The following is a 22,674-nucleotide window of genomic DNA, read 5'->3' as shown; positions in this document are numbered from 1 at the left end:
ACATCACCACTTGTCTTGCCGAGGAGTGCAGTTTTCTAGCCATCCCTTACACCAGGATGTAGTTGTCATGAAGGCACCGCCCGCAGATGAAAGCGCTCTGGTGCATCCCCATGATGCCTCACATCTCCTTCACCACACGTCAACCAAAATCTTGGCCACCAGCTTAGGGAAGCTATGTATCAAACTGATGGTCCGAAAGTCCCGAACCTCAATCGCATCAGTGGATTTAGGTAGTGGAGTGATACGTCCATTTTGCATCATGCTTTTATGTTGATATTTATCACTTTATGGGCTGTTATTACACTTCACGGTACAATAGTTATGCCTTTTCTCTCTTATTTTACAAGGTTTACATGAAGAGGGAGAATGTCGGCAGCTGGAATTCTGGCCCGAAAAAGGAGCAAGTTTGAGATACCTATTCTGCGCAACTCCAAAGCCGTGAAAATCAACGAGGAATTATTTTAAAATTTATAAAAAAATACTGGGCGGAAGAAGTACCAGAGGGGAGCCACCAGGAGGCCACAAGCCTGCTAGGCGCGGCCTACCCCCGTGGCCGCGCCTAGGGGGCTTGTGGGCCCCCTGTTTCCCCTCTGGCTCCCATCTTTTGCTATAAGGAGGGTTTCGTTCCAAAAGAAATCAGGAGGAGGCTTTTGGGAGGAATCGCCGCCGCCACGAGGCGGAACTTGAGCAGAACCAATCTAGAGCTCCGGCAGGGTCGTCCTGCCGGGGAAACTTCCCTCCCGGAGGGGGAAATCATCGCCACCGTCATCACCAACACTCCTCTCATCGGAGGGGACTCATCACCATCAACATATTCATCAGCACAGTCTCATCTCCAAACCCTAGTTCATCTCTTGTAACCAATCTCCGTCTCGCGACTCCGATTGGTACTTGTAAGGTTGCTAGTAGTGTTAATTACGCTTTGTAGTTGATGCTAGTTGGATTACTCGGTGGAAGATTATATGTTCAGATCCTTGATGCTATTCAAAACCTCTCTGGTCATGAATATTATTATGCTTTGTGAGTAGTCACTTTTGTTCCTGAGGACATGGGATAAGTCTTGCTATAAGTAGTCATGTGAATTTGGTATTCGTTCGATATTTCGATGTGTTGTATGTTGTCTCTCCTCTAGTGGTGTTATGTGAACGTCGACTACATAACACTGCACCATTATTTGGGCCTAGAGGAAGGCATTCGGAAGTAGTAAGTAGATGATGGGTTGCTAGAGTGACAGAAGCTTAAACCCTAGTTTATGCGTTGCTTCGTAAGGGACTGATTTGGATCCACTAGTTTAATGATATGGTTGGACTTTGTCTTAATTCTTCTTTCGTAGTTGCGGATGCTTGCGAGAGGGGTTAATCATAAGTGGGATGTTTGTCCAAGTAAGGGCAGCACCCAAGCACCGGTCCACCCACATATCAAACTATCAAAGTAGCGAACGCGAATCATATGAACATGATGAAAACTAGCTTGACAGAAATTCCCATGTGTCCTCGGGAGCGCTTTACCTCATATAAGAGTTTGTCCAGGCTTGTCCCTTGCTACAAAAGGGATTGGGCCACTTTGCTGCACCGTTGTTACTATTGTTACTTGCTACTTGCTACGAATCATCTTACCAGTCAACTATCTGTTACCGATAATTTCAGTGCTTGCAGAGAATACCTTGCTGAAAACCACTTGTCAGATCCTTCTGCTCCTCGTTGGGTTCGACACTCTTACTTATGAAAAGGACTACGATAGATCCCCTACACTTGTGGGTCATCATGGAGCAATGAAGGCATGATTAATCAATGTCAGCCCCCTAAAATCCAATCTCCCAATGGTCGTGAAGGCGTCCATGATATCTCCCTTGATGATCTGTCGGCAAGCCATATAGAAACGTGGTGAAAACCCATCGGGCCCCGGCGCTTTGTAGAGTCCGTGCGCACAGACACCCTCCCAAACCTCCTGCTTCGAGAAATCATGGTCCAAGTGGCTGAGATCCTTGCTTGGTACACCAATCGCCTTTGGATCAAGCGTGTACGACCTCTCATGTGTGCCCCAAGCAGGTCAGAGAAGAAAGAGTCAATCCCCTCAGCCATGTCTTCGTCAACAGAAGTAAGCGTGCCATCCACTATTAACTTGGAGATGAAATTCTTGTGCCTCCTATCGCTCGCATGAGCATGGAAGAAAGTTGTGCATGCATCCCAATCTCTGAGCCATAGCACCCTCGATCTTTGTCTAACAATGGATCTCTCTGATACGTCTCCATCGTATCTATAATTTTTGATTGTTTCATGCCAATATTCTACAACTTTCATATACTTTTGGCACCTTTTAATACTATTTTTGGGACTAACATATTGATCCAGTGCCCAGTGCCAGTTCCTGTTTGTTGCATGTTTTTTGTTTCACATATTATCCATACCAAACGAAGTCCAAATGCAATAAAAGAGCTACGGGGATTTTTTTGGAATATTTATGATTTTTGGGAAGAAGAATCTACGCGAAACGATGACCGAGGAGGTCACAAGCCCCCTAGGCGCGGCCTGGGGGTGGGGCCGCGCCTGGCGGGCTTGTGACCAATCCCTAAGGCGGTTGGGGCCCTTCTTTCGCCGCAAGAAATTTAATATCCGGAAGTAAATTGTGTTAAAATTTCAGCCCAATCGGAGTTACGAATCTCCGGGAATTTAAGAAACGGTGAAAGGCAAAATCTGGGAGCGCAGAAACAGAAGGATACAGAGAGAGATATCCAATCTCGGAGGGGCTCTCGCCTCTCCGCCGCCATGGAGACCATGGACGAGAGGGGAAACCCTTCTCCCGTCTAGGGAGGAGGTCAAGGAAGAAGAAGAAGAAGAAGGGGGCTCTCTCCCCCTCTCTCCCGGCGACGCCGGAACATCGCCCGGACATCATCGTGTGACGGCGATCTACACCAACACCTCCGTCATCTTCACCAACACCTCCATTACCTTCCCCCATCTATACACGCTGCCCGGGACATCACGTGTTACTTATCGAGAAAGGCTACAATTGATTCCCTATACTTGTGGGTTATCAAGACCTTTTTCTGGCGCCGTTGTCGGGGAGCAATAGTGTGGGGTGAATATTTTCGTGTGTGCTTGTTTGCTTTATCACTAAGTAGATTTATTTGTTGTTCTAAGTTGTTCTCTATCTTTAGTTATGCATATGGAACACGAAATACCAAAAAAATAGGTGTAGTTGCTACTCATGGAGATGGGGAACCTCCTAAAACCCTCGATGCTCGTTATGTGAAAAATATTATGCACTTCTTTAATAATCCTGAGAAAACCCCATTAAATTATATAATGGGATACATGTTGGATCAACGTGAATACTTTAGGGATTATAGCTTGACTCAAAAATGGAAACTATTATGGGATCAAATTCGTTTGTTGAAATGGTATGCTTGGGAGCTATGCATGAGATATGATATTACTTGTTGCTCTAGGGTGAAGGCTCAACACCTTCCCTTTTCTTATAAATTTAATGCTAATTAAACCTTGGCTTATTATGCTAATGGTATATACGATTACTATGATGTGGAGCAAATAGAAGAGTTTGTTGCTATTATGGGTGCTTATGAAATTGAAGCTCTGTTTAAAAGGTGTGATGATAATGATGATGTTGCTTACCGATCTGAAAATTTGGTTCTGCTTCGTTATTGTTATACTAATTATGAATATAATGCACATATTTATTGATTTATGGAGAAATTCTACGCTGCCGAAGAAGAGACTAATATTTTGCAGGAAACTATGCAAGAAGAAAATGCTGAAACTGTGAGCTCATTAGATGAAAAAGATGACGAGGAGAGCGATAAACAAAAGGAGGAAGAGCGGACTAGCTACCCGTGCCCACCTTCTAGTGAGAGTAACTCTTCAACTCATACATTGTTTAATTTCCCTTCGTTTTTACCGAAGGATGAATGCAACGTTGATTGCTATGATCCCTTGGATTCGTTTGAAATATCCCTATTTAATGAACTTGATGCTTGCTATGCTTGTGGCCATGATGCCAATATGAATGATGCTTATGAAGATGAACTTGCTATAGTTCCTTATGTTGAACATGAAATTGTTGCTATAGCACCCACTTATGATAGTCCTATTATCTTTTTTAACTCTCCCAACTACACTATATCGGAGAAGTTTGCTCTTATTAGGGATTACATAGATGGGTTGCCTTCTACTATTACACATGATGATTTTGATGAATATAATATGCATGTGCTTGCTGCTCCTACTTGCAATTATTATGAGAGAGGAACTACATCTCCACCTCTCTATGTTTCCAATACGATAAAATTGCAAGAAACTGCTTATGCTATGTATTGGCCTTTACTTGATGTGCATGAATTGTTCTTTTATGACATGCCAATGCATAGGAAGAGAGTTAGACTTCATCATTTCATGATATATGTTACCTTGTGCTCACTACTTAATTACAAATCATTGTTAATTAAAATTGTCTTTGATATACCTTGGGATCCGGGTGGATCCATTACTTGAGCACTTTATGCCTAGCTTAATGGCTTTAAAGAAAGTGCTGTCTTGGAGACAACCCGGAAATTTTAGTGAGCCATTTAATTCTGTTTAGTGCTTTTATTTAGTTTAAAAACAAAAAAATATAGAGGGGAACTTAATACTTTTTCAAAAAGAGAAGCGATTGAAAGGTGATGCATTGCGGAAGTGAGGATCGACCTTGAACACTTGTGTTCATGCTCATGGAAACAATGTAGATTTTTTCATGGAAGTTTCTCGCAAAAATAGTTATCCCCTTGTACAATTCCATTTTATTATAAAAATAATGTGCCAAGCAAAGCCTTTATGATTAGTTTGGGTGATAGTTGTTTGATCATGCTGAAAAAGCCAGAAACTTTATGCTCACGAAATTACTTTTAGTTCCTATCCAGAAAGAGATTTTGAGTTGACTCTTTTTGCTCATGATTGATATGCAAATTTCCCTAATTGTCATAAATTTTCAGAACTTTTGGAGTATCAGAAGTATGGTATAAGTTCAGATTACTACAAATTGTTCTGTTTTTGACAGATTCTGTTTTCTATGCATTGTTCTCTTATTTTGATGAATCTATGGGTAGTATCGGGGGGTATGAACCATGGTGAAGTTGGATTACAGTAGATATAATGCTAATATGAATTTGGAATGAGTTCACAACAGTACTTAAAGTGGTGATTTACTTTATTATACTAAGGGATCTCACGAAGGTTTTGTTGAGTTTTGTGTGATTGAAGTTTTCAAGTTTTGGGTGAGACCACGATGGATGAAGGAATAACGAGAGGCAAGATCCTAAGCTTGGGGATTCCCGAGGCACCCCAAGGTAATATTCAAGGGAGACTCAAGCGTCTAATCTTGGGGATGCCCCGGAAGGCATCCCCTCTTTCGTCTACAATCTATCGGTAATTTTACTCGGAGCTATATTTTTATTCGTCACATGATATGTGCAAATGCTTGGAGCGACTTTTGCGTTTATTTTTTCCTTTTTCTTTTATGCACCATGCTGGTATGAGATAGTCCTTGGTTGATTTATAGAATGCTCTTTGCACTTCACCTATATCTTTTGAGTATGGCTTTATAGAATGCTTCATGCGCTTCACTTATATCATTTGAAGTTTGGATTGCCTGTTTCCCTACACATAGAAAACCTCCATTTGTAGAATGCTCTTTTGCTTCACTTATATTTGTTAGAGCGGGGAATATATTTTGTAGAAAGAATGAAACTCTCATGCTTCACTTATACCTATTTAGAGAGTTAACAGGAGTTGGTCATTCACATGGTTAGTCATAAAATCCTACATAAAACTTGTAGATCACTGAATATGATATGTTTGATTCCTTGCAATAGTTTTGCGACATGAAAATGTGATATTAGAGTCATGCTAGTGAGTAATTGTGTATTCTTAGAAATACTTGTGTTAAGGTTTGTGATTCCCGTAGCATGCACGTATGGTGAACCGTTATGTGACGAAGTCGGAGCATGATTTATTTATTGATTGTCATCCTTTGTGTGGAGGTCGGGATCACGCGATGGTTAACTCCTACCAACCCTTCCCCTAGGAGCATGCGTGTAGTACCTTGTTTAAATGACTAATAGACTTTTGCAATAAGTATGTGAGTTCTTTATGACTAATGTTGCGTCCATGGATTATACACACTCTCACCCTTCCACCATTGCTAGCCTCTCTAGTACCGTGCAACTTTCATCGGTGCATTACACCCACCATATACCCTTCCTCAAAACAGCGACCATACCTACCTATTATGGCATTTCCATAGCCATTCCGAGATATATTGCCATGCAACTTCCATCGTTCCGTTTATTATGACATGCACCATCATTGTCATATTGCTTTGCATGATCGTAAGATAGCTAGCATGATGTTTTCATGGCTTGTCCATTTTTTGATGTCATTGCTACGCTAGATCATTGCACATCCCGGTACACCGCCGGAGGCATTCATATAAAGTCATATTTTGTTCTAAATATCGAGTTGTAAGTAAATAAAAGTGTGATGATCATCATTATTAGAGCATTGTCCCATGTGAGGAAGTAATAAAGAGGCCAATGAAGCCCAAATAAAAAAAGAGGCCAAATAAGCCCACCAAAAAAACGGAAAAAAAATTAAAAAAATGAGAGAAAAGAGAGAAGGGACAATGCTACTATCCTTTACCACACTTGTGCTTCAAAGTAGCACCATGATCTTCATGATAGAGAGTCTCCTATGTCGTCACTTTCATATACTAGTGGAAATTTTTATTATAGAACTTGGCTTGTATATTCCAATGATGGGCTTCCTCAAATTGCCCTAGGTCTTCATGAGCAAGCGAGTTGGATGCACACCCACTCGTTTCTTTTTGAACTCTCATACGCTTATAGGTCTTGTGCATCTGTTGCATGGCAATCCCTACTCACTCACATTGATACCTATTGATGGGCATCTCCATAGCCCGTTGATACGCCTAGTTGATGTGAGAGTATCTCCTCCTTTTTGTCTTCTCCACAACCACCATATTCTATTCACCTATAGTGCTATGTCCACGGCTCACGCTCATGTATTGCGTGAAAGTTGAAAAAGTTTGAGAACAGTAAAGTATGAAACAATTGCTTGGCTAAAACCGGGGTTGTGCATGATTTAAATATGTTGCATGGGGAAGATGGAGCATAGCCAGACTATATGATTTTGTAGGGATAACTTTCTTTGGCCATGATATTTTGAGAAGACATGATTGCTTTGTTAGTATGCTTGAAATATTATTGTCCTTATGTCAAATGATAGACTATTGCTCCGAATCACTCATGTTTTAGTATTCATGCCATGATTAGATTATATGATTAAGATTATGCTAGGTAGCGTTCCACATCAAAAATTATCTTTTTTATCATTTACCTACTCGAGGACGAGCAGGAATTAAGCTTGGGGATGCTGATACGTCTCCGTTGTATCTATAATTTTTGATTGTTTCATGCCAATATTCTACAACTTTCATATACTTTTGGCAACTTTTTATACTATTTTTGGGACTAACATATTGATCCAGTGCCCAGTGCCAGTTCCTGTTTGTTGCATGTTTTTTGTTTTGCAGATTATCCATACCAAACGAAGTCCAAACACAATAAAAAAGCTACGGGGATTTTTTTTGGAATATTTATGATTTTTGGGAAGAAGAATCTACGTGAAACGATGCCCGAGGAGGTCACAAGCCCCCTAGGCGCCGCCTGGGGGTGGGGCCGCGCCTGGCAGGCTTGCGACCAATCCCGAAGGCGGTTGGGGCCCTTCTTTCGCCGCAAGAAAGATAATATACGGAAGAAAATTGTGTTAAAATTTCAGCCTAATCGGAGTACGAATCTCCGGGAATTTAAGAAACGGTGAAAGGCAAAATCTGGGAGCGCAGAAACAAAAGGACACAGAGAGAGAGATCCAATCTCGGAGGGGCTCTCGCCTCTCCGCCGCCATGGAGACTATGGACCAGAGGGGAAACCCTTCTCCCATCTAGGGAGGAGGTCAAGGAAGAATAATAAGAAGGGGGGCTCTCTCCGCCTCTCTCCCGGCGGCGCCGGAACGCCGCCCGGGACATAATCTTGTGACGGCGATCTACACCAACACCTCCGTCATCTTCACCAACACCTCCATCACCTTCCCCCATCTATATTCAGCGGTCCACTCTCCCGCAACCGGCTGTACCCTCTACTTGAACATGGTGCTTTATGCTTCATATTATTATCCAATGATGTGTTGCCATCCTATGATGTCTTAGTAGATTTTCGTTGTCCTATCGGTGATTGATGAATTGCTATGATTGGTTTAATCTGCTCGTGGTTATGTTGATGTCCTTTGGGGCCCATCATATGAGCGCGTGTGTGGATCACACCATAGGGTTAGTAGTATGTTGATAGGACTATGTATTGGAGGGCAAGGGTGACAGAAGCTTCAGCCTAGCATAGAAATTGATGCATATGGGATTGAAGGGGGACCAATATATCTTATTGCTATAGTTGGGTTTTACCTTAATGAGTGTTAGTAGTTGCGGATGCTTGCCAATAGTTCCAATCATAAGTGCATAGAATTCCAAGTAAGGGATGACATGCTAGCAGTGGCCTCTCCCACATAGAACTTGCTATTGGTCTAGTAACGTAGTCAATTGCTTAGGGACAATTCCGCAACTCCTACCACCACTTTTACACACTCGTTAAACTAACGTAATTCTAGCAGCCCCTAGTTTTTATTTACGTGTTCTTTATTTTCTTGCAAACCTATCCTATCACTCCTACAAAGTACTTATAGTTTCATACTTGTTCTAGGTAAAGCGAACGTAAAGTGTGCGTAGAGTTGTATTGGTGGTCGATAGAACTTGAGGGAATATTTGTCCTACCTTTAGCTCCTCGTTGGGTTCGACACTCTTACTTATCGAGAAAGGCTACAATTGATTCCCTATACTTGTGGGTTATCACTCTCCAGCGAAGCCAAGCCCAAAAGCTTCCTCTTAAGCAATCTCCTCAAGTCGCACTCCTCTGTCGAGAGCCAACGAGTCTCCATGGCTAGATCCAATCGCAGTACGACCTCAGTAGCAATGCGCAGCTGGTGCTTCACACTACCCACGTATCTATCGCTCCAACTAGCGAGCGCCTTTGACGTGGCCTTGAGTTTGCATGCAATACTTTTGAAAGGGTTTAACACATTGGGCTGACCTTCCCAAGTTCGGTGACCACCTCCTGGAATCCATCAATCTTCGTCCAAAATGCCTCAAAATGGAAGCGTCTGCCCCTACTAAAGTCAGTGTAGAGAGTCAAGTGGAGGGGGCAATGGTCGGAAACCCCCGTGCTCAAAGCCGGAAGGAAGGCCATAGGGAACATGGGTTCCCAGTCCATCGAAACGAGGAATCTATCCAGCTTCTCCAATGTCGGGATCTACCTAACATTGGACCATGTGTACCTTCTACCGTTTAGGTATATGTCTTGCAAGTCAAGATCCGAAATCCACCTCTTGAACCAGCCCATCATTCGCCGATTAATTCTGTCATTGCTCTTCTCACTAGGGTCTGCGATTAGATTGAAGTCACCGGCGACCATCTAAGGACCTGCATGTAAATCTCTCACATCCTTGAGCTCTTGCATGAAAGCCGTTTTCTCCTCCTCCTCTTGCGGTCCGTAGACCCCAGTGAACCACCAACCAGACAGATCCTCAAGTACCACGCGAGTCGTTACCGTATTATTAATAACATGCGGGTTCGAAAGCCTAACGCTTCCCGGCTGACTAGCTAGAAGCACACCACCCCATGACCCGATGGTCGAGGACGTGTAGAACGTGTCAAACCCCGGCCCAAGGCATTGCTGGACAAGTGCCAAATCCATGACCTGCACTTTGATCTCCTGAAGACACACCACACTCGCGCCCGAGCAAGAAATCAGATTTTAATAGCAGTCCATTTGGTCGTGTTGTTAATACCCCTAACGTTCCACACCACAACGGAGATCGGAGGGTCGGCCATAAGGAAGGCCTACCCAAGGACCACAGAGGAAGCAGACCTAAGCTACCATGTCTTCCACCACACGGCCTAGGGGCACCACATCGGTTTGCCAACCGAAAAGCCCAACAACAGCCGCAATGTGCTCCTGCTTCAAGGGTCTGGCAAAGAGCTCCAGGTAAGCTTGCAACACGTCTTCTCCAATCACCTCTCCCTCCCTAGTAATGCCTAACTGAATCATGAGCGTCCTTTGTTGCTGCTTGACTGAAGATCCTCCTGCGAGATACATGTTTATCCTGAGATTGGGGCGGGCAGCGGTGGGAGGTGTTTTCTTCTTTTTCTTAGTGGTTGTCGCATGGCAGCACGGGATTTACTGCCTTCTGGCAATGCGCCCTAAAGCATGCAATTAGGTCGTTCACCTCATCGGAATCGACATCCACGCCTCCCCCAGCGGTCACCGACGAACCAAAGCGGCAGAGGCTAACCAAAAAGGTCTCCAAGCCCGCAGCACCAGCCCGCCCCACACTCCATGCCCCCCGAAGAGACCTGCAATTGCTCCAGGAGTAAAAGGACGCCGAGGAGCCATGCGAGAGTTGGAAGCTGTTAACCCCCTCCGAGCCCAGCAGAAGTTGGCACCCACTCCCGGGAGATCTTTGTGACGCCAATCGGATCATCAGATCGTCGCCACCTTCCCAGTTCAAATCTTGCATTGTCCTGTACTGGACATGTGTCACAAAACCCATGGACGCGTCTGCCTCGCGAAGCCTCGGAACCGGCCTGTTGCAGTCCTCGGTCAAAAGCGGGTCGGCAGCAAACGCCAACCCCACCTCTTTTTCCACATCACCACCAGGCCTAAGCATAGCAGCTGAGGTGGGCCCCTCCTCTCTATCATGCGCACCACCACGGGGTCTAAACATGGCCTAGTTGTCGGAGCAAGGCCAGCCCTCACCTGACGCGGCCGGCCGACCCGTTCACGGCGGGACGGACCTTGGCAGATCCAGCGCCACCCCCGTGTGACCCGAGGCATCACCTCTCCGACGTTGAGTGATACGTCTCCAATGTATCTATATTTTTTTATGGTTCCATGCTATTATCTTGTCAACTTTGGATGTTTTATATGCATGAATATGCTATATTATATCTTTTTTGGGACTAACCTATTAACTCAGTGCCAAGTGCCAGTTTCTGTTTTTTTCATGTTTTTGACCCTTTTTCAGACGTAGTCCAAATGGAATAAAACTTTACAATGATTTTTTTGGACCAAAAGAGACCCCCGAAGGTTTGGAAGAAGGCCCGAAGAGCCATGAGGGAGTCACAAGCCCGGGAGGCGCGACCACCCCCCTAGGCTGCACCTACCAGGCTTGTGACCTCCTCATGGGCCCAACCGACGTAATTCCACCGCCATAAATTCCTATAAATTCAGAAACCCCCAGAAAGAAACCTAGATCGGGAGTTCCGCCGCCGCAAGCCTCTGTAGCCACAAAAACCAATCTGGAGCCCGTTTCGGCACCCTGCCGGAGGGGGAATCCATCTCCAGTGGCCATCTTCATCATCCCGGCGATCTCCATGACGAGGAGGGAGTAGTTATCCCTCGGGGCTGAGAGTATGTACCAGTAGCTATGTGTTTGATCTCTCTCTCTCGTGTTCTTGAGATGTCTTAATCTCGATGTACCCCGGGCTTTGCTACTATAGTTGGATCTTATGATGTTCTTCCCCCTCTCCCTTCTTGTAATGAATTGAGTTTTCCCTTTGAAGTTATCTTATCGGATTGAGACTTTGAGAACACTTGATGTATGTCTTGCACGTTTCTATCTGTGGTGATCAACTTGCGGGTTTGTGACATTGGGAACCTATGCATATGGGTTGGCACACGTTTGGATATTCATGTGAGTACTCGATGTATGTTTTGGTGATCAACTTGCGGGTTTCGTGACATTGGGAACCTATGCATATGGGTTGGCACACGTTTTGACTCTCCGGTAGAAACTTCGGGGCACTCTTTGAGGTTCGATGTGTTGGTTGAATAGATGATTCTGATATTGTGTGATGCATATCGTATAATCGTGCTCACGGATACTTGAGGTGACAATGGAGTATCTAGGTGACATTAGGGTCTTGGTTGATATGTATCTTAAGGTGTTATTCTAGTACGAACTCTATGATGGATCGAACCGAAAGAATAGCTTCATGTTATTTTACTACGGACTCTTGGATAGATGGATCAGAAAGAATAACTTTGTGGTGGTTTCGTACCCGACAATAATATCTTCGTTTGTTCTCCGCTATTAGTGACTTTGGAGCAACTCTTTGTTGCATGTTGAGGGCTAGTTATATGATCCAATTATGTTATCATTGTTGAGAGAACTTCACTAGTGAAAGTATGAACCCTAGGCCTTGTTTCCACGCATTGCAATACCGTTCGTGCTCACTTTTGTTACTAGTTACCTTGCTGTTTTTGTAATTTCAGATTACAAAAACCTATATCTACCATCCTTATTGCACTTGTATCACCATCTCTTCGCCGAACTAGTGCACCTATACAACTTACCATTGTATTGGGTGTGCTGGGGACACAAGAGACTCTTTGTTATTTGGTTGCAGGGTTGCTTGAGAGAGACCATCTTCATCCTACGCCTCCCGCGGATTGATAAACCTTAGGTCAGCCACTTGAGGGAAAATTGCTACTGTCCTACAAACTTCTGCACTTGGAGGCCCAACAGTGTCTACAAGAAGAAGGTTGCGTAGTAGACATCAAGCTCTTTTCTGGCACCGTTGACGGGGAGGCTAGGTAAGCGGCACTCACCTCCCGTCAACGAAGCTCTTTTCTGGCGCCGTTGTCGGGGAGGTTAGCGCTTGAAGGTATATATTTAGATCTTGCAATCGAATATTTTTGTTTCTTGTTCTTTCTTTCTCTAGAAAACAACAAAAAAATGGAATTGAGTATGCCTCATATGCTCCATCTTTTAAATGTCTTTCGTGAGCATCATGGGAAGGAAAATTGTGCTCAAGTGCTGAAAGAAGAATTACATAGAATGCTTGGCATAGAATATGTGAATGATGAGCATGATTGCAATATTGTTAGCATGAATTCTTTGAATACCCATGATGCTAATGATATGCAAAGCCACAAGCTTGGGGATGCTATATTTGATGAAGATGATATTTTTAGTTCTTCCACTTTGAATGATCAAAATCATTTTGATGAAAGCATGCCCCCTATCTGTGATGATTATTGTGAGGATACTTATGTTATAAAGAAGAGGGATGATAAAACTTGTCATACTCTCGAGAACCCCTTTGCTAAACCTTTCTTTTTCATTGTGGACACAATTTGTAGTGCTCAAGTCTTTTACGATACTCCCACTACTATTCTTGAGAATAGATTTCCTTATGTGGAGAGTAGTAAAATTCCTATGCTTGTAGATCATGAAAAGAAAGCCTTAGGTGATGGTTATTTTGTTGGATTCATTCATGATGCTACTGAAAATTACAATGAGAGAGGATCATATGCTTCTACTTATTGAAATAGTATCAAGCTTCCTCTCCATGTGTTGAAATTTTTGAAGCTATGCTTGTTTTGCCTTCCTATGCTAGTTGATTCTTGCTCCAATAAGTTGTTTGTTCACAAAATCCCTGTGCATAGGAAGTGGGTTAGACTTAATGTGCTAGCCATATGCTCCATGATGCTCTCGTTGTGCTTCAATCCTTATCTTTTATGTGAGCATCATTGAAATCAATGCCTAGCTAAGGGCGTTAAACAATAGCGCTTGTTGGGAGGAAACCCAACGAATTTATCTTTTTCTTTCTGTTTTGTTGTGTCCACACTATCATAATTCTGTTATGATTGTGTATTTTGTGTTTCTTTTTGTGTTTGAGCCAAGCAACACCTTTATGACTAGTCTTGGTGATGGTTGTTTGATCCTGCTGGAAAAAGACAAAAACTTTTCACCCACGAGATTATTTTTCATTTTTATTCAGAAAGAGATTTTGAGTTGATTCTTTTCGCTTCTGGTTGATATGCCTTTTTCCCAGGCAGTCGTAATTTTTCAGAATTTTTGAGGTACCAGAAGTATACGAAGTATACAGATTGCTACAGACTGGTCTGTTTTTGACAGATTCTGTTTTTTGTTGAGTTGGTTGCTTGTTTTGATGAAACTATGGATAGTATCGGAGGGTACTAGCCATGGAAAAGTGAGAATACAGTAATCCACTACCAATATAAATAGAAATCAAGATTTCTACAGTACCTAAAGAAGTGGTAGTTTGTTTTCTTCTGCTAATGATTATCACGAGTTTCTGTTTAAGTTTTGTGTTGTGAAGTTTTCAAGCTTTGGGTGATGTTCTCATGGACAAAGGGATAAAGAGTGGAAAGAGCTCAAGATTGGGGATGCACAAGGCATCCCAAGCCAAATCCAAGGACACCAAAAATCCTAAGCTTGGGGATGCCCCGGGAAGGCATCCCCTCTTTCGTCTTCAATCCATCGGTAACATTACTTGGAGCTATATTTTTATTCACCACATGATATGTGTTTTTCTTGGAGCGTCTTGTATCGCAGGAGTCTTTACTTTTTGTTGTGTCACAATCATCCTTTCTGCACACCTTTTGAGAGAGACATGCACTCATCGTGAATTTGCTAGAATGCTCATCGTGCTTCACTTATATTTTTTGAGCTAGATAATTTTGCTCTCTATGCTTCACTTAGATCCTTTAGAGCACGGCAGTGCGTAACTTGGTAGTTGGCTTGTGCTATGAAAGTAGTCCTAAAGGTGATAGGTACCCAAAGAGGATACAAAAACCTCCATCTTCATGTCCATTGAGTAGAAAGAGAAGTTTTGATTCCTCTCAATTAGTTTTGAGACATGGATTTGGTAATATTAAGAGTTATGTTAGTAGGGTGTTGTGAATCTAGAAATACTTGTGCTGAAGTTAGTGATTCCCGTAGCATGCACGTATGGTGAACCGCTATGTTAGGAAGTCGGAGCATAATTGATCTATTGATTGTCATCCTTTGTGTTGAGGTCGGGATTGCACGATGGTTAACACCTACCAACCCTTCCCCTAGGAGTATGCGTTTAGCACTTCGTTTTGATTACTAATAAAAACTTTCGCAACAAGTATGTGAGTTCTTCATGACTAATGTGAGTCCATGGTATAGATGCACTTTCACCTTCCACCATTGCTAGCCTCTCTAATGCCGCGCAATTTTTCACCAGTACACAAACCCACCATATGCCTTCCTCAAAACAGCCACCATACCTACCTACTATGGCATTTTCATAGCCATTCCGAGATATATTGCCATGCAACTCCCACCGTTCCGTCTCATGACTTGTGCCATCACTGTCATATTGCCATTGCATGATTGTAAGATAGCTAGCGAGATGTTTCAACATCATACGCCAAGCTAGATCGTTGCACATCCCAGTACACTGCCGGAGGCATGTCCTATAGAGTCATCATCATTCTGAGCTTTGAGCTGTGAGTAAATAAAAGTGTGATGATCATCACTATTAGAGCATTTTCCCGTGTGAGGAAATAAAAAAAAAGAGGCCAAAGAGCCCAAAAAAAGGGGATAAGAGAGAAAAAAGAGAGGCAAAGAGCCCAAATAAAAAAAGAGAAAAAGAGAGAAGGGACAATGCTACTATCTTTTTCCACACTTGTGCTTCAAAAAGCACAATGTTCTTCATGATAGAGAGTCTCTTGTTTTGACACTTCCATATACTAGTGGGAATTTTCATTATATAACTTGGCTTGTATATTCCAATGATGGGCTTCCTCAAAATTGCCCTAGGTCTTCGTGAGCAAGCAAGTTGGGTGCACACCCACTAGTTCTCCTTTTGAGCTTTCACATACTTATAGCTCTAGTGCATCCTTTGTATGGCAATCCCTACTCATTCACATTGATATATATTAATGGGCATCTCCATAGCCCTTTGATACGCCAAGTCAATGTGACCATCTCCTCCTTTTTGTCTCACAACCACCACCACACTCTATTCCACCTATAGTGTTATATCCATGGCTCACGCTCATGTATTGCGTGATAGTTATAAAAAGTTTGAGAAAGTAAGAGTGCGAAGACAATTACTTGGCCAATACCGGGGTTGTGCATGATTTACATTAGTTGTGTGAGGATGATGGAGCATAGCCAGACTATATGATTTTGTAGGGATAACTTTCCTTGGCCTTGTTATTTTGAAAGTTCATGATTAAGTTGCTAGTTTGCTTGAAGTATTATTGTTTTCATGTCAATAGCAAACTATTGTTTTGAATCTTACTAATTTGAACATTCATGCCACAAGAAAGAAGTTACAAAGTACAAATATGTTAGGTAGCATTCCACTTCAAAAATTTGGTCTTTATCACTTCCCTACTCGAGGACGAGCAGGAGTTAAGCTTGAGGATGCTTGATACGTCTCCAACGTATCTATAATTTTTGATGGTTCCATGCTATTATCTTGTCAACTTTGGATGTTTTATATGCATGAATATGCTATTTTATATCTTTTTTGGGACTAACCTATTAACTCAGTGCCAAGTGTGAGTTTCTGTTTTTTCGTGTTTTTGACCATTTTTCAAACGGAGTCCAAATGGAATAAAACTTTACGATGATTTTTTTGGACCAAAAGAGACCCCCGAAGGTTTGGAAGAAAGCCAGAAGATCCACGAGGGAGTCACAAGCCCGGGAAGCGTGACCACCCCCCTAGGCCACACCTACCAGGCTTGTGACCTCCTCGTGGGCCCAACCGACGTAATTCCACCGCCATAAATTCCTATAAATTCAGAAACCCCCAGAAAGAAACCTAGATCGGGAGTTCCGCCACCGCAAGCCTCTGTAGCCACCAAAAACCAATCTGGAGCCCGTTCCGGCACCCTGCCGGAGGGGGAATCCATCTCCGGTGGCCATCTTCATCATCCCGGCGATCTCCGTGACGAGGAGGGAGTAGTTATCCTTCGGGGCTGAGGGTATGTACAAGTAGCTATGTGTTTGATCTCTCTCTCTCTCTCTCTCTCTCTCTCGTGTTCTTGAGATGTCTTTATCTCGATGTACCGCGGGCTTTGCTACTATAGTTGGATCTTATGATGTTCTCCCCCCTCTCCCTTCTTGTAATGAATTGAGTTTCCCCTTTGAAGTTATCTTATCGGATTGAGTCTTTGAGAACACTTGATGTATTTCTTGCACGTGTCTATCTGTGGTGATCAACTTGCGGGTTTGTGACATTGGGAACCTATGCATATGGGTTGGCACACGTTTGGATATTCATGTGAGTACTCGATGTATGTTTTGGTGATCAACTTGCGGGTTTCGTGACATTGGGAACCTATGCATATGGGTTGGCACACGTTTTGACTCTCCGGTAGAAACTTCGGGGCACTCTTTGAGGTTCGATGTGTTGGTTGAATAGATGATTCTGAGATTGTGTGATGCATATTGTATAATCATGCCCACAGATACTTGAGGTGACAATGGAGTATCTAGGTGACATTAGGGTCTTGGTTGATATGTATCTTAAGGTGTTATTCTAGTACGAACTCTATGATGGATCGAACAGAAAGAATAGCTTCGTGTTATTTTACTACGGACTCTTGGATAGATCGATCAGAAAAATAACTTTGTGGTGGTTTCGTACCTGACAATAATCTCTTCGTTTGTTCTCCGCTATTAGTGACTTCGGAGCAACTCTTTGTTGCATGTTGAGGGCTAGTTATATGATCCAATTATGTTATCATTGTTGAGAGAACTTCACTAGTGAAAGTATGAACCCTAGGCCTTGTTTCCACGCATTGCAATACTGTTTGTGCTCACTTTTGTTACTAGTTACCTTGCTGTTTTTGTAATTTCAGATTACAAAAACCTATATCTACCATCCTTATTGCACTTGTATCACCATCTCTTCGCCGAACTAGTGCACCTATACAACTTACCATTGTATTGGGTGTGTTGGGGACACAAGAGACTCTTTGTTATTTGGTTGCAGGGTTGCTTGAGAGAGACCATCTTCATCCTACGCCTCCCACGGATTGGTAAACCTTAGGTCACCCACTTGAGGGAAAAATGCTACTGTCCTACAAACCTCTGCACTTGGAGGCCCAACAGTGTCTACAAGAAGAAGGTTGCGTAGTAGACATCACTGAGACGGCCTCGGACTGCCGCCGCCGTCGATCACTCCACGAGAATGAGGGTAACAACGCATGTTGTTGTGCGCGCCGCCGGGGCCATCAGGGTCCACCTGCTGGTAATTGAACTCATGGACGTCGTCCTCGTCGCTGGAAGACGGGCCGAAGCCTTGAATCATGTTCTCCGTGTGAATGATATGAATGGTGACCTTGTACTCCAGCATGCTTTTCTCCAGAGGCACCAATGTGTCTGTCGGCAGCACCAGACCATCACAGAGTTCAACCTCCATGGTTGCGTCTGGCTCCTCCATCAGAATCAGCTTCTCCGCGGAATTAGAGAGGGATCATCTGTCCACAGTAACGCCTCGAAGCTGTGAAGGTCTCCCATGTTCGCGGTGAGCGTGCCCAGCCGCTCCACGCACACCGCTGACCCGAGCACGATCTACGCGGTCGCCCGGCTCCACACATGGCGCGTGATGCCCCCCATGCCAACACGAACCCAATAATGGAAGGGTCGGTGCGTGGCCTGCAAATAATGGTTCCACGGCGATAGGCGTAGGGAAAAACCGCGTCCGCTAACTTCGCTCGCGCCCAACAACTCGTCCCAAGACGCCCTAGAGTCTAGCACCAGCAGAAAGTCTGTCAGCCAGAAGTGATGCACGGAGACGGAGCCTACCACCCTCGGCAAGGCCGCCTTGATCGCCTTCACCACCCTGTCGATGGTGACCCTTGGATGCCCACCCGTCGTGATCGCCACCAAGCTCCAGCGAATAGTGTCCTCCACCGCCACCACCTCCTCGGAACGGGGAATGACACAACGCTCGACATCCGGCCTCAAGGACGGCGACCCTGGTCGGCCTACCCTGACGGCCTCGACCGCCGGCCGGCGCGCGCCCGATGGAGACTCTGAGGGCTCCTTGCAAGCGCTAGGCGCCACAGGGCCCAGGCAAGCATGCACGGGCGCGTCCTGTCGGCCACCAACGCCCAAGTCTTGCCGAGCGAGCTCCGAGGGAGCCCTTGTCGCGGTCATGCCGATAGGTCCCAAGCGAGCATGTACCGGAGTGGCGCGCTGAACGAAGGAGGCCGCGGGGGCGTGGTAGGACGACGACGGCGCAGGAGACAACGAAGGAGGTGGGGTGACGCAAGGCCCAAGGTGGTCTCGGGCGGGCGCCCGACCGGCATGAGGCGGCACCACCGCAGGCCTAGGAGGAGAGCGAGAGTGCGGCGCACGGCACTCGTGCGTGATGTGGCCCGGCCGACGGCAACACAGGCAGACCGTCTTGGTGTAGCACATACCTGCCATGTGCTCATCGCTTAGGCAGTCGAAGTAGAGGCCGGCGAGGTCCAGTGACAGGCCCACCCAGATGAACATCAAGGGGAGGGGAGCGGCGCCTCTTGCGCCCGGTCATCTGCCAGCCTCCAGGAGCGGCCCTAGTCCGCCCCTCCGCCTCTGACCGCACCACGATTGAGGGGATCTTCCTGGCTAGAGGGGGAAGCTCGAAGCGAGCCTACAGGGGTGGCGAGGCCCACGCAGAAGCCACGGATGGGGGGAAAGGCAGGCGATCGGGGGACGGAGGCGAACCACTCCGAAGCACCTTGCAGTAGGAGCACACCGACCCAAGGTGGTCGTTGTCCGATGAAGAAAGGTCACCTCAATGGACCGGACTAGGCATGACACAACCAAGAGGAGAGGGCGGTAGGCCCGAGCCTGATATGTCTCCAACGTATCTACTTTTCCAAACTCTTTTGCCCTTGTTTTGGACTCTAATTTGCATGATTTGAATGGAACTAACCCGGACTGACGTTGTTTTTAGCAGAATTGCCTTGGTTTTATTTTTGTGCAGAAAAAAAGGTTCTCGGATTGACCTAAAAAATTACGAAGAATATTTCTGGATTTAATAAAAAATACTGGCGAAAGAATCTACCGGATAGGGGCCACCCCTAGGCCACAAGCCTGCAGGGTGTGCCCCTCCCCTAGGTCGTGCCCCCTGGCTTGTGGGGCACCTGGAGCTCCACCGACCTCGTTTCCACTCCTATATATTCCCATTCGCGGAGAAAAATCAGAGAGAAGGGTTCATTGCGTTTTACGATACGGAGCTGCCGTCACCTCCTGTTCTTCCTCGGGAGGGCAGATGTGGAGTCTGATTTGGGCTCCAGAGAGGGGAAATCGACATCATTGTCATCACCAACCATCCTTCATCACCAATTTTATGATGTTTTCCATCGTTCGTGAGTAATTCCATCATAGGCTTGTTGGACGATGATGGGTTGGATAAGATCTATCATATAATCGAGTTAGTTTTGTTAGGGTTTGATCCCTGGTATCCATTATGTTGTGAGATTGATGTTGCTATGACTTTGCTATGTTTAATGCTTGTCACTAGGGCCCGAGTGCCATGATTTCAGATCTGAACCTATTATGTTTTCATGAATAAATATGTGTTCTTGGTCCTATCTTGCAAGTTATAGACGCCTATTACGAGTTATGATCCGCATCCCCCAGGGTGACAATAACTGGGATTCTTTCCGGTGATTACCATAGTTTGAGGAGTTCATGGTTCACTAAGTGCTAATGCTTTGGTCCGGTTCTCTATTAAAGGGAAGCCTTAATATCCCTTAGTTTCCATTAGGACCCCGCTGCGACGGGAGGGTAGGACAAAAGATGTCATGCAAGTTCTTTTCCATAAGCACGTATGACTATATATGGAATACATGCCTACATTACATTGATGAATTGGAGCTAGTTCTGTATCACCCTATGTTATGACTGTTGCATGATGAATGCCATCCGACATAATTATCCATCACTGATCCATTGCCTACGAGCTTTCCACATATTGGTCTTTGCCAAGTTACTTTTCCGTTGCTATTGTTACAATCACTACAAATCACTTTTGCCACCATTATTGTTACTTCCATACTACTTTGCTACTAAATACTTTATTGTGGTTGAATTGACAACTCAGTTGCTAATACTCGAGAATATTCTTTGGCTCCCCTTGTGTTGAATCAATAAATTTGGGTTGAGTACTCTACCCTCGGAAACTGTTGTGATCCCCTATACTTGAGGGTTATCAGAGACCGGGGTGGTCGTCGGGGCCAGAGTAGCCACCGATGAGAGAGGAGGGGAGGGGTGGATGCCGCCGCCAGAGTGGCAGGCGACGAGGGCTAGGGGAGGGGGATCTTTTTTTATCAAAGTGAACTCGTCGTGCTCTATATTGGTGTAGGGTGTAGGTTTAACCGAACACAATTTAACAGAAAATTACCGACTGATATTGTGCCTTATTGCGAGGCCTTGTATGAGGTCGCAAGATATCCGATACTCCATTCGTTTCAAAATATTCAAACATTCAAAAAAGGATGCATGAGAGTAGGAGATGGAGAAAAAATAAATATTTGGAATGATTGTTGGATTCCAAATAGTGCATCGAGGAAAGTAATTAGAGTGCATGGAAATCAAGTACTCACTAGAGTATGCGAGTTAATAGATCCAATAACAGGAGAATGGGATGAGATGCTCGTGTGGAAAAATTTCTGGAATATTGATGCAGAGCGCATCTTGCAAATACCTTTATTCCATGAGCATATGAAGGATTATATTGCATTGCATTTAACGAAGAGTGGAACATTCACAGTATGTTCGACATATTATAAAAAGAGGGAAGCAAATTATCATCAAAATAATATGGGGTCAACGAACTTTTCCTCCACACCTCATCCGGTGTGGAAGAAATTGTGGGATTTAAAGGTACCGGTGAAAATCAAGATTTTCTTATAGAGATGCTTACATAATTCCGTCCCATGCTTTAGTGTACTATCAAATCGTCATGTCGGGAATATATCACAGTGCCCAATTTGTCAACATGGGGCGGAGGACATAGCACATCTTTTGTTCACGTGTGAAAGATCAAAGAAAGTTTGGGACTCGCTTGGGATTTTAGCGGATGTCTCTTTTGCCATAGGTCTGGAGCAACTATGTTGGAGTTTATATTGTGTGATGATTCGTACCAACGGACGTACATTGGCCGGTCGAATTATCAGAACTGGTCGCAACTGTTTGTTGGTATCTTTGGTGGCAAAGAAGTCTGGTAGTTAGAGGCAAGGATGTACAAACGGCAGAAAGAACAACTCCTGCTGCTATCATGTTGACCCTTCACTATGCTCACAGCAGGGACACACAAGGTCCTTCCAAAAATAAATAAGTGGTCGGTTTTCAATGCAGGACAACAAGTGTTGAATGTGGATGTATCTTTTTTATAGGGTGAATATATCGGGCATGTGAAGCAATTATCCATGATCACGAGGGTACTTTTATAAGAGCTTCAACGGCACGATTGGAAAATGTAGCCGATGTCGTCACAGCCGAGGCAGCGGCGCTACTCGAAGGACTCAAATTAGCTCATAATACCGGATGCTCTAATTTGATGATGAGAACGGACAATATTACGTTGGTGGATGCTCTTAATCAAAATGAAGGACGGTGCTAGAAGATTGCCGTAGTATCATAGTAGACTTCGAAAAGGTTACTATTGGACATTGTATTAGAGAGTCGAATAATGTAGCTCATGAGTTAG

The sequence above is a fragment of the Hordeum vulgare genome, chromosome 6H, assembly GCF_904849725.1.
Source record: "Hordeum vulgare subsp. vulgare chromosome 6H, MorexV3_pseudomolecules_assembly, whole genome shotgun sequence".
Taxonomy (NCBI): domain Eukaryota; kingdom Viridiplantae; phylum Streptophyta; class Magnoliopsida; order Poales; family Poaceae; genus Hordeum; species Hordeum vulgare.
This window is presented reverse-complemented; position numbering follows the sequence as displayed.